Raw genomic sequence first — 11,096 nt, forward strand, 5'->3', positions numbered from 1 at the left:
GTCTACGATTCCTCAGTCAGATTATGTTAACTTTAAGAATTACAGTGAAAAAACGAAACACAGACTCATATCAACAACATTACTAGGCCATCTTGGTTAATGTTTCAGAAAAGTTAAAATGAGAAGAGTTACAGTGTTTTAGGATGTTTTTAGCAGTGGTGCAGGTCTGTCCAAAAAACAAACACCCCTGATGCTGAGCATATGCTGCTAAATGGTACCCCTGGAGCCAATTCTTTAAGTCTGTTTTCATCTATAAAATAATTTTACAAAATGAGTGATGAGAGGGATATTGATAGTCAAACAATCTTTTGGGTGCCCGCAGCCCGCTCGAAGTGTGAAGCGCGTGTCCGCGCTATTCTCCGACATGCCCGCTCGCGGTGTGTAGCGCGTGTCCTGTCCACGCCATTCTCCGACTCCGACATGCCCGCTCGCGGTGTTCTTTATCAATCAACCAAAGCCGGTCGCGGGGACGCCGCAATCGCCATCTTTCCATTCACTTTTGCTATTTAACCAGAGCGAATGAGACGAGTGCGTCACGTGTTGTGTTTGTCAACGCGCCTTTGGAGAGAAGTGAAAGTGACTGCTCGGCTAGTATTGGTGTATCGATACTTCGGGAAATTAGTATTGGTACCGTTCAGATATTTCAGTATCGATATTTATCGAAATATCGATATTTTTGACAACACTACTAGACTGAACCTATTCTTGCAAGAATAAATACTTTCCTTTTATTAATTTGACTCTGAGTGTCTCTTACGCAGTGATGATGTTTAACAGGATTGTTGCCACAACACATTGAAGGGGAATACCACTTCTGTTTGTTCTGTCATATGGTTTGATTGCACAGATTACCTGTGGTAACAGGTCACTGTAGCACCTCAGTTAAAGCGATCGAAACGGGTGAACCTATCATCTTTTCCTCTTAACTGTCAGGATGAACAGAGGACCCAAGAGCAAAGGCAGGTACAGAAGTAAACTTTAATGAATTAATGAATTAGTAACCGTCCGGTGGACACATAACTGGTCAAAGTCAATAACTTGGCTGGTGAACAGAAGAAGACTCCTGATTTGGTAATTGCGGGCAGAGCGGATAACTCAGTCCTTGGTCAGTAGACACAGAATCGCTGACAGCAGTATGGTAGAAGGCCACGAACAGCAGGATGACAGGGCAGAGAACAAACAAGACTAGCGCAGCTAGACAAGACAAGACAGGGTAAGTAACCTTGATATGATCTAGAAGAGCAGGGAAAACAGGTATGCGCAAGTGCTGATTGCGATGACAAACTGGGAGGGAGGGAGGGAGGGAGAGAGAGAGAGAGAGAGAGAGAGAGAGAGAAGGGAGAGAGAGAGAGACAGACAGACAGACAGACAGACAGACAGACAGACAGACACACCCCGGCTCATGACACACCAAATAAGCACGAGTGAACATCCGGGATCTGTTGAAAGATACAGTACTTAATGAAATGTAATTCATGTAATCACTCAGTGTTTCAACCGCAAAAAAAGATGTAATTAAAACAGCTCATAAACTTAACATTAAAGTGACCAGACAAATGAGAACTGAAAACACAGCAACTTAAATAGTAAGGCAAACAAGGTTGATGAATGATGAACACCTGTGATGATTCAATGAATTTCCATAGCAACTGCCAAGCAGCGGGAAACTGAACAAAGGAAAACTGGAACTAACCAAAAACACATGAGAAACGGAGACCTTTTGCTACGTTTGCACCTACCGTCCAGACTAAAACGGCAAAGACAAAGACCTAAAACGGAGAAGTTTAGAAACGCTGCTTACCCCATTTTGCGTTTTGAATCTCCGGAGGGCGTTTTAGTGAAGACGGGTCAAAACCAAACTGCAACCTCCCGTCTTTCTCTTAAAACCAACACGGAAGTGAATTAAACTGCAATTCATCGACTGGCTGCTTGAGGTAGGCTGCAAAAGTGAGTAAAATCTGTATCTCCCCCATGTTAAAATCCCCAACTTTACAGCAGAAAAAAATATGTTTACAGCCTGGAGCAAAAAGTGGTTTTGGTCTATAGGTAATTTTGCCCTTCATGACAACTGTGAGGGGGGTAAAAATTTTTTACAACTCATCCTTTTAAATTATATTAAGCCTTAAAGTTCTGCATAATTAAGGGCGTGGCCAGTTGAGTGACTGGTGGATTGAGGCTGCTTTAACTGCTAGCTGACGTTTGTCTATCTGTTGACGTCACCCTCAGCTAATAGAGTGCCGAAGTTATTACGTCCCTTTGTAGGACAACTCGGAAGTTAGCGGCGCATGGGTTCCCTCGAAGCTATGCATTTTCCCCATAGACTTTTGGAAAATCGCAAAAAATAAGATCTGTGTTCAACAAAGAGTTGTGACCCTTACACGTTTTGTCTAGCAAGATAATCTTTACAAGTTAATCGAAAATGTATACATTTTGAAGCCTATGTAAAGTTTAAAAAACCACAAGCAGACAAAATAAAGTTTAAAAAACCACAAGCAGGTTATAACTCGTGTGTTATGGCATAGATGGCATAGATCAAAACGTGAAAATATTTAGAGGCTTTGTTAACCACAGAACTTATTTCAGGCGATTTAGCAAAAACCCATTCAAAAAACCCATAGACTTTAGGGCGAGGGAACCGGAAGTGCTAAAATGCTAACTCACTTCCGCGTTTTGGCCTACAAAGTGACGTCATAACTTCGGCACTCTATTCCAGCAGCTGCTGTACTTGCCATCTCTGCAGTGTTTGTGCTTTTTTCGGGATTATTCCATACATTTTAATACAGGCATTATACCTTAGCCCACGCCGTTGGATTCCGTCATTGTCGAGTATGGAGAGAACCAGCCCTGTATTTCCAGTTGTTTTCCTCGCATGCACTAATGGATGTCTGACAATTTCGTTGCTTTTTGGAGTATGCAAGCCACACTCGTTATGCGGTACCGTTGCTCTCACGGAACAGATATGCTTATTTAACTTTTAAGTGTTAAATAAAAAGTACCGTGAGATTAAATCCTGCAGGTGTCAGTGCTTTCTCTCCAGCAGAAACTAAAGCTAAAACGCAGCTAAAACGCTGGTGTGGACGGAGATCGTATTTGTTTAAATTCTCCATTTCTAAACTAAAATGCAGTAGTGTGAATGGGGCCTAAGTGAAACACATGACTGACAATAGAAGTAGAATTGGAAGTCAGGATGACGGGTTGAGGTGGGACAGAGCACTCCAAGGCTGGAGGCAGAGCCACGGGCTCATTACTCCCAGGAGGAATTGGCTCCCAGCTGATCCGTGGTGTAACCACACCACTGAGAAGAGGTAGAGGTGACAGAGGCAATTATGACAACTGCGTTGCAGGAATGGCTGAGGACTGAAGAGGAGAATGGAGAACAGCACAAAAACCAACAAAAAACAGAGCATTCCTGATGACAGTCTAATGAGGTGGTGGGAGAGGGAAGCTGTTCAGACTCACTGAGGTTATTCGAATCCGGGGCGATGGTGGGCGCTTTTCTCCCTTCCTCGGGCATAGGCTCACACCTTGCGGCAGGTGTCTGGGGGATTCTGGTATAAAATCCGTTGATCGGGGTGGTGACAGGCTGGCCTCTGGGTCAGGCTGCAATATGTTGGTGAGGTGAGGCTGGAAGCCGATGTAGCCATCATCCTCTTCGTTTACTGTGAGATCCATTCACTCACAGTGCAAAACGTATGTAATCCTTCAGGGTCCAGCAAGGATTGGTCCACACCAAAATCCCTCCATCAGGTAGACGTCGTCACAGCTGGCACGGTCGACAAACTTTTTCAAGTACTCCTCAAGGGTTCTCCCGTTTTGAAAAATAAACACTGGGTACGTTTACATGCAACCAAATAATCTGTTAGTAATCGGATTGACGGCAATCGGACTGAAAGGGGCATTTTTACTGTGTGATAAATATAAGCAGCACAGAACCAGAAATGGATAAATATCAAGTCTGCTATTTAAAACAAATGAAGAACCAATGTAGGAGAATGGTTATTATGCGCAGACAGCAGGAAACTCTGTATATTCATGCAGTGTGCGCATGTCAAACAAATCTTGTGAACCGATTTCAAGCTTGTGACATATAACACGCACATCAACCCGATCACGTTTAGCGTTCATGTAAACACTACGTTCGGATTCATCAATCGGAACGTTGCCCCTTCATGGATAATGGATATCATGCAATATCCATTATCATCTTAGTTGGTCTGGTCACATTTGGACATTATTTTCAACTTGGGCGCAATGTTTTATTCTCCATCATTCAATGCATTTTGCCTGTACAGTGAGGAGTTGGTGTGGCAGAGGGATGCAGAAAACTGTCGAGTAGCCTAGTACGTGAGTCGGCTGTGTGTACACACACACACACACACACACACACACACACATATGCCTCCTCTCGAGCTGATTAGATATAGAACATTTGATCGTGCTCCTCCTTAACTTTGTGACATAATTTTGTCACATGAATTCTGCAATCTCTCGAGATGCCGATAAGTAAGAGAGCAGATAACCTATAGTATCTAGCTGCAGACCCGCAGCAAAAATAATGCTTGAAACTTATGGGCATTTTAATCTATAACAGTTTAATTATTTTAGCTAAGCAGTTTATACATAAGTGTAGATTTATGAAGGTAAGACCTTTTTTTTTGGTTTTTATGAAGGAGTTAACTCTGTATAAGAAAGCTTTGAAAGATATAAAAACAAGACGAGTCTTGGAGGTTTTCAAAATTATACACAGTTTGATAACTGATTAGACCTCTGTGATATTTTATGTTCTATTTATTTATTGTGTTTACAAAAATCTTAAATTGTTTTGATATTGAAGGAATGTATTGTTAATATGAATTTGTAATGCCTGATTTTGATTGTTTAATAAAAAAAAACAAAAAAAACGTATGGGCATTTTAAAATATACTTTATTTCACAAGAACATGTGCAGCATGCATTTTTCTTTATGTAAAATAATAATGTCAAAAATCTAAAAAAGAGAGAGAAAATTCTGCATTGTTCTAAAATAACCAATTAAAATGTATACAACAAATGAACAATTCACCGCTAGGCCCATTTTATCTCAACAATCCTGTATAAATTTAACTTACAATGTATCAAATGAGGAACTCACTCTCAGGCCCATTTTGTCCTTACATTGTTGCAAAAATAACTATAATGCAATAAGAATAATTCCGCCCCTCCCTCACTTCCGGTTCTGGCGCTGGGGTTCTGGTGCTGGGGTTCTGAAACTGGTGGTGCTCCAGATAAGAGCAAATAAATCAGCTACGACGTGAAGCGCAATTTTCACGGTTAGGTCCGTAAGGAAGACGAGGAAGAAGGTTAGTGTGCAAATAATAAAATAACTTTAACAAAACAAATACAGTATTCCAGATGCAACAGAGTTGCAACATAACAGTTAGCTCAAAACACAAACACCATAAAATAAAGAACTGAACGGCTTAACAGGATAACAAACTACATGCAAACAGTTACAACTGTTTGATCACAAGTGATCTACAGTAGTTAATCATATAATGAATAACCATAGGTACTAACTTGGCTATACAATGAGAACAAAGGAAAAAAATATATACATATTTTATATATATATATATATATATATATATATATATATATATATATATATATATATATATATATATATATATATATATGTATAGACACACACACAGACACACAAACGTTTAAAGTCCCTGTAAAGTCAAAATTACGTATGTGTTCTGAGTTGGTCATATCACAGAAAAAATGTGTTATTAGCCACCCAGCCAAATTTGAATGATAAAAAAAGCCGGCAAGTACATAAAATAAGCTATTCAAATCTTGAAAAAATGAGCAGTACGCCTAGTCTCTGCTCTCAAACGCTGGGGGCGTGTCCGCTGGCTGCGCTGAAACCACGCCCACTCGTGATAAAGCTGCCGTTGCCACACTCAACTGTCACCCGCTACAGCCGGAATGGATTCTCCTAGCAGCTTATTAGGTTAATTAACGTAATAACATAAGCACACAAACTTACACTCATTGGTGGGCACGCACTGCCGATGATGGCACCAGTTGTCGGCGCGACGGAAGGATGAAGGCCGAGGAGGGAGATAGTCGGTTCGGCCCCATTCACCAGTAAAAACGGATTGTCAGTGAATCCCCGTTGTCTCCGACGAAAGTTTATAAAACTATCCCGTGTAAAATAATCACTACAGAGGCGGGTTTTGGTGGTGATCCTCAGCTCTCCATCAAGGTGGCTCTTCACAAAATTAATCCACCTCTTCTTGATGTGATCGTTTTTAGGAAATTTAAATAAGGTCACCGATCTGTTTTGTACATGATCGCATCCAGGTAGTATGCATTACCGTGACGAAGACATAACTAGCAAACTGTGCGCTGTAGTAACTATAATAGTACTGACAGTAACTCACGATTGAGCGTGAGCGGCAAATTGATGCGAATGTGCTCTATTTATATTGTTAGGGGAGCGGCCAGCCTCAGTGGCTCTAGTGCGTCATCAAGTAGGGGCGTGTCCAGGATCTCATGAGGCTTGTTCGACTTGAACCAGCGTTGCACAGACCGATCGGTTGATGACATCAAAGTACCGCGAGAGCGATTAGAGAGCAGACGGCTCCTTACGCTTTTGAATCGCTCTCGCGGTACTTTGATGTCATCAACCGATCGGTCTGTGCAGCGCCAGTTCAAGTCGAACAAGCCTATGGGCTCCGGTGCGTCAGTGCCATAGAGAGTGCCAATAGGCTTGTTTGAGATCCGCCTTGCCTCGCCTTAAATGTAGGCGAGAGTAGGCGGCTGTAGTGAGAGGAGGAGTGAAAAAAGCGCAGGCAAGCCGGACAGTTCTCGCTTCTCGCAGTGGATCCGACACCTGCGAGATCAATGATGGATATCGCGGGATTCATGCTCGTGCACAGTGTTGCTAATAAACTGGATGTAATTTAAGTTCTGTTGCTTTTATATGAAAATAAATATAATGAACAAGACACACAAAGTACTTGTTATTTAATTCCATTCCAAATAAGTGTTTATCAATCATTTTTTTCTTTAATACAGACATAGGCTATGTGTTTTTTTATATATAATAAAATGACATTGCATAACCCATAGAGATCGCACTGTCCGAGAGTTTGGGAATATTCACACATAACATATACACATAAAACATGATATCCGAGTTTTAAAATCAAACATGTTAAAAGAGAACAATACATCACAGTTGTGTAACGTGAGGGTTCGGTATGTGGTGGTAGATCACTCTTTATGATAATAAATGTACCGGTAGGATGTTTTGGATGTTTAATGTGCGCATGCGCATCATGCGCAGGAAAAAGGAGTTTCAGTAAAGCTTCCATGTTAAGAGCCCGCTGTCTCCTGTCTGTTCATTATGAATAATCTAACATGGTGTCAGAAGCGGATTTACCTCGCTTTCTAAAAGATAACAGGCCGACCCAGTACGGCGAGAACAAGAGAGTGTAAATGAAGTTTTGATTAATCAAACTAGATCACGCGATCGGGACGGCGGCAGCTGCGAGACGGACACAGAGTGTGAGTGAGCTCCGAGACGATAAAACGAGAAGAAAAGAAAAAAGAAAACCCCGAAGAAAATTCAACATAAAACAGCATCAAGGTAAACATATAAGATGGATACTTTGTTCTCATTAAGCCCGCCTGAACATTTCGACTTCAATGATTTTGGCAGCTGGCCAAATTGGATTAGACGATATGAGAGATTCCGTATAGCAGCGGGAATTGCTGAAAGAAGCCAAGAATATCAAGTTAATTCGCTTATCTACACAATGGGAGATAAAGCTGATGATATCATGTGTACGCTGGCTCTTTCTGAAGAAGACAGAAAAATATATGACAAAGTTAAAGAAGCGTTCGAGAAACACTTCGTATGTAAACATAACGTGATCTACGAGAGGGCTAAATTCAACAAGAGGTGCCAAGAACAGGGCGAATCAGCTGAAATGTTCATCACTGCAGTTCATAAACTAGCAGAAAATTGCCAGTATGGAGTCCTTCAAGAGGAAATGATACGAGACAGACTGGTAGTTGGCATACGAGATCACGGATTGTCAGAGAGACTACAGCTTGACCCAGAGCTCACACTCAGTAAAGCCATCACAAAGATAAGACTAAGTTAAGAAATAAAAAAGCAGCAGACGATCTTAACCCTTTCACACGTAAGTTTAAAATATTCTAACTGACCCCCCAGCGTGAGTTTTTCAAGGCGACCGTTATTTAGAACTTGTCACTTTAATGTTTCCATGGTGACGAGTCATTGCTTGTCACGTGGCACAGCGCAACTACAACACAGCGCTGAATGAATGATGATCTGCTTTTATGTAATTTTTCCTTTTTTATTAAAAATATACACAAATGTATTAGCTATAGCATGAAACACTGATATTCCGATTGTCAAATATGTGCAAGTGGAAGTGTTTTGTTGTTTAAACACCTTTATAACGATCGCGTTAGTTGAGCTGTATGCGCAATGGGCGGCGCCATGTTAGTTTGTTTCACAGTTCAGAGAATCGGATCTGTTGGATTTACAACACGTCAATTCCTCCACTTCTCACGAAATACATGAAAGTAGGTGGCCGGTGAACTAGGAGAAGAATAGGATAAAATGTAAAGCTACTTGCACAATGTGTATCTGATATGAATAAAAGTGTTGTCTTATTATAATGGAAAGGAAGAAGAATTATTGCCGCTTCCATAGACATCAGTGTGTTTTTTACAAACTCAAAATCATTGTTTTGCTAGTAATTATGTGTATTTAAGTGTCTGAAACCTAAAATAAACATTATGTGGTTGAAAACACTCAATAGTTGTGATATATGACAGCACTGAGTGCGTCTGTCTCTGGCTCAGCGCCAGTCAACGCGCGAAAGCACGTTTGAATTTAGAAGTTGATCACGTGATGCACTGACCGTTCTAATCACACCGGTGTGATCGTAAGCTACAGGGACCAGCCAAGACTGATCACACCGGTGTGATCGTACGTGCGAAAGGGTTAAGACAAGCAAGCGGTGACTCAAATGAGGTAAACATGGACATGTTAAAATACAAAATGAAACCAAGATTTGCACAAAAAGGGCTGCAAAGACGACAAGACAGTATAAAACACAACGAAGCCAGCAAGGGATGTGGTAGATGTGGAAAGCCACAAGCACACTCACTGAACAGCTGTCCAGCGAGGGAGGCTGAGTGCAGGAAGTGCAACAAAAAAGGCCACTTCGCTGCAGTCTGCAAAACAAAGAAAAGACTGGAGGAATTATATCATGTTGATGAGACTGAGAGCATAGAGACTGTGTTCCTGGGAGTCGTAAAGTCTGAGAATTCGACTGATGTCTGGCAAAAGTTCATTGCAGTGAACGTCGAGCCAATTCTTTTCAAACTGGACACAGGAGCAGCAGTGACAGCCATCCCAGAGAGTATGTACTCAAAGACGAGCCACGGTGTTCTCAGCCCGCCGAACAAAAAGCTGTGTGGACCAAGCAACTTGTCAATACAGGTGAGAGGGCAGTTTAAAGCATCACTTTGTCATCTGGGAAGAGTGATAAAACACCCTGTGTTTGTGATACCAAGACTGGTAGACTACTTTTCACGCTACATAGAAGTTGCTTCACTCACTTCAACAACATCAAGAAATGTGATGGAGAAGCTCAAAGCGATGTTTGCTCGCCACGGGGTCCCAGAGGTTCTAGTTACAGACAATGGCCCTCAGTTCGCAGCATCGGACTTTGCTGACTTTGCAAAAGATTACGATTTCCATCATGTAACCAGCAGCCCGCACTATCCTCAAAGCAACGGAGAAGCGGAAAGAGCAGTGAGGACTGTTAAAACCCTACTGCGTAAAGGTGAGGACCCTCACAAGGCACTTTTGGCTTACAGAGCTACGCCATTGGCATCAGGAGCTTCACCTGCTCAACTCCTGATGGGACGGAACATCAGAACTACTCTCCCAGTGAGTCCATCCACACTGAAACCAGCCTGGCCAAACCTCATCACCTTCAAAAGAAAGGACAAAGAGTTGAAGGTAAAACAGACAAAGTGGTACAATAAACGACACAGAGCACATGCAAAACCTGCTCTACAGTCTGGGCAATCAGTCTGGATCAAGAATGTACCAAACCCAGGCATAGTCATGAGTCCTGCTGATGCTCCACGTTCCTACATTGTAGAAGGGCAGTCTGGTAGTTTGAGAAGACACCGTTCTCATCTGAGAGCAGTTCCTTCACAGCCAAGATAAATTAGGGACTGTGTTAGAAGCAGAGTGGGTAGGGTGATCAGACCACCATTAAGACTAAACCTTTAGAATTTGACTTGTTGAGGTCTGTTCTGATGTTATTTCCTTTTCTTCTCTTGAAATATAGTATAAGAAAAAAAAAAACTGTTTTTCTTCTCCTACAGAGACACTGAGTTGGAAAAAAAAGAAGGGGAGGGAATAGTCTGAATGAGAAAGTAATAGTGCAGTAATATGTTATGTTAATGCAGGGAAAACATTTATTGGTGGGAATGTTATTTAGCTAAAAGGTGAGATGTACCGGTAGGATGTTTTGGATGTTTAATGTGCGCATGCGCATCATGCGCAGGAAAAAGGAGTTTCAGTAAAGCTTCCATGTTAAGAGCCCGCCTTTCACGTGACTCCAATAACCAATCAGAAGCAAGAGCTTAGACTGAGATAAACGTGAGTGAATCAGAGAGGCTTATTCAGCAGAACATCCCTACTGTATTAAATATGTAAACACATAAATATGTAAATAATTAACTGACTAAACATTGTAAATATACTTCTAGTAAATTAACTCAAATATAAATCATATTAAATTCTAAGCATTACAACTTTCCAATATGAAATATGAACTCCACTTCTAAACCTTACATTTACTCCCACTCCCACAAAAGAAACGTCCCCGTTTCCCATCAAATAAACAAGTAACAGTAACCACAGCAATAAAGCAACTGTATCAGTTCAGAACATAGTCCTTAAGGAATCTGGGAGGTCTAACTGGACGTTTCCCAGGGCGTAGCAAAGAACCAGGAGCCTAAGGAGTGGAAGAGGTGACAGTGAC

The sequence above is a fragment of the Siphateles boraxobius genome, unplaced genomic scaffold (assembly GCF_051911475.1).
Source record: "Siphateles boraxobius isolate OS27281-9 unplaced genomic scaffold, OSU_SipBor_1 18, whole genome shotgun sequence".
Lineage (NCBI taxonomy): Eukaryota > Metazoa > Chordata > Actinopteri > Cypriniformes > Leuciscidae > Siphateles > Siphateles boraxobius.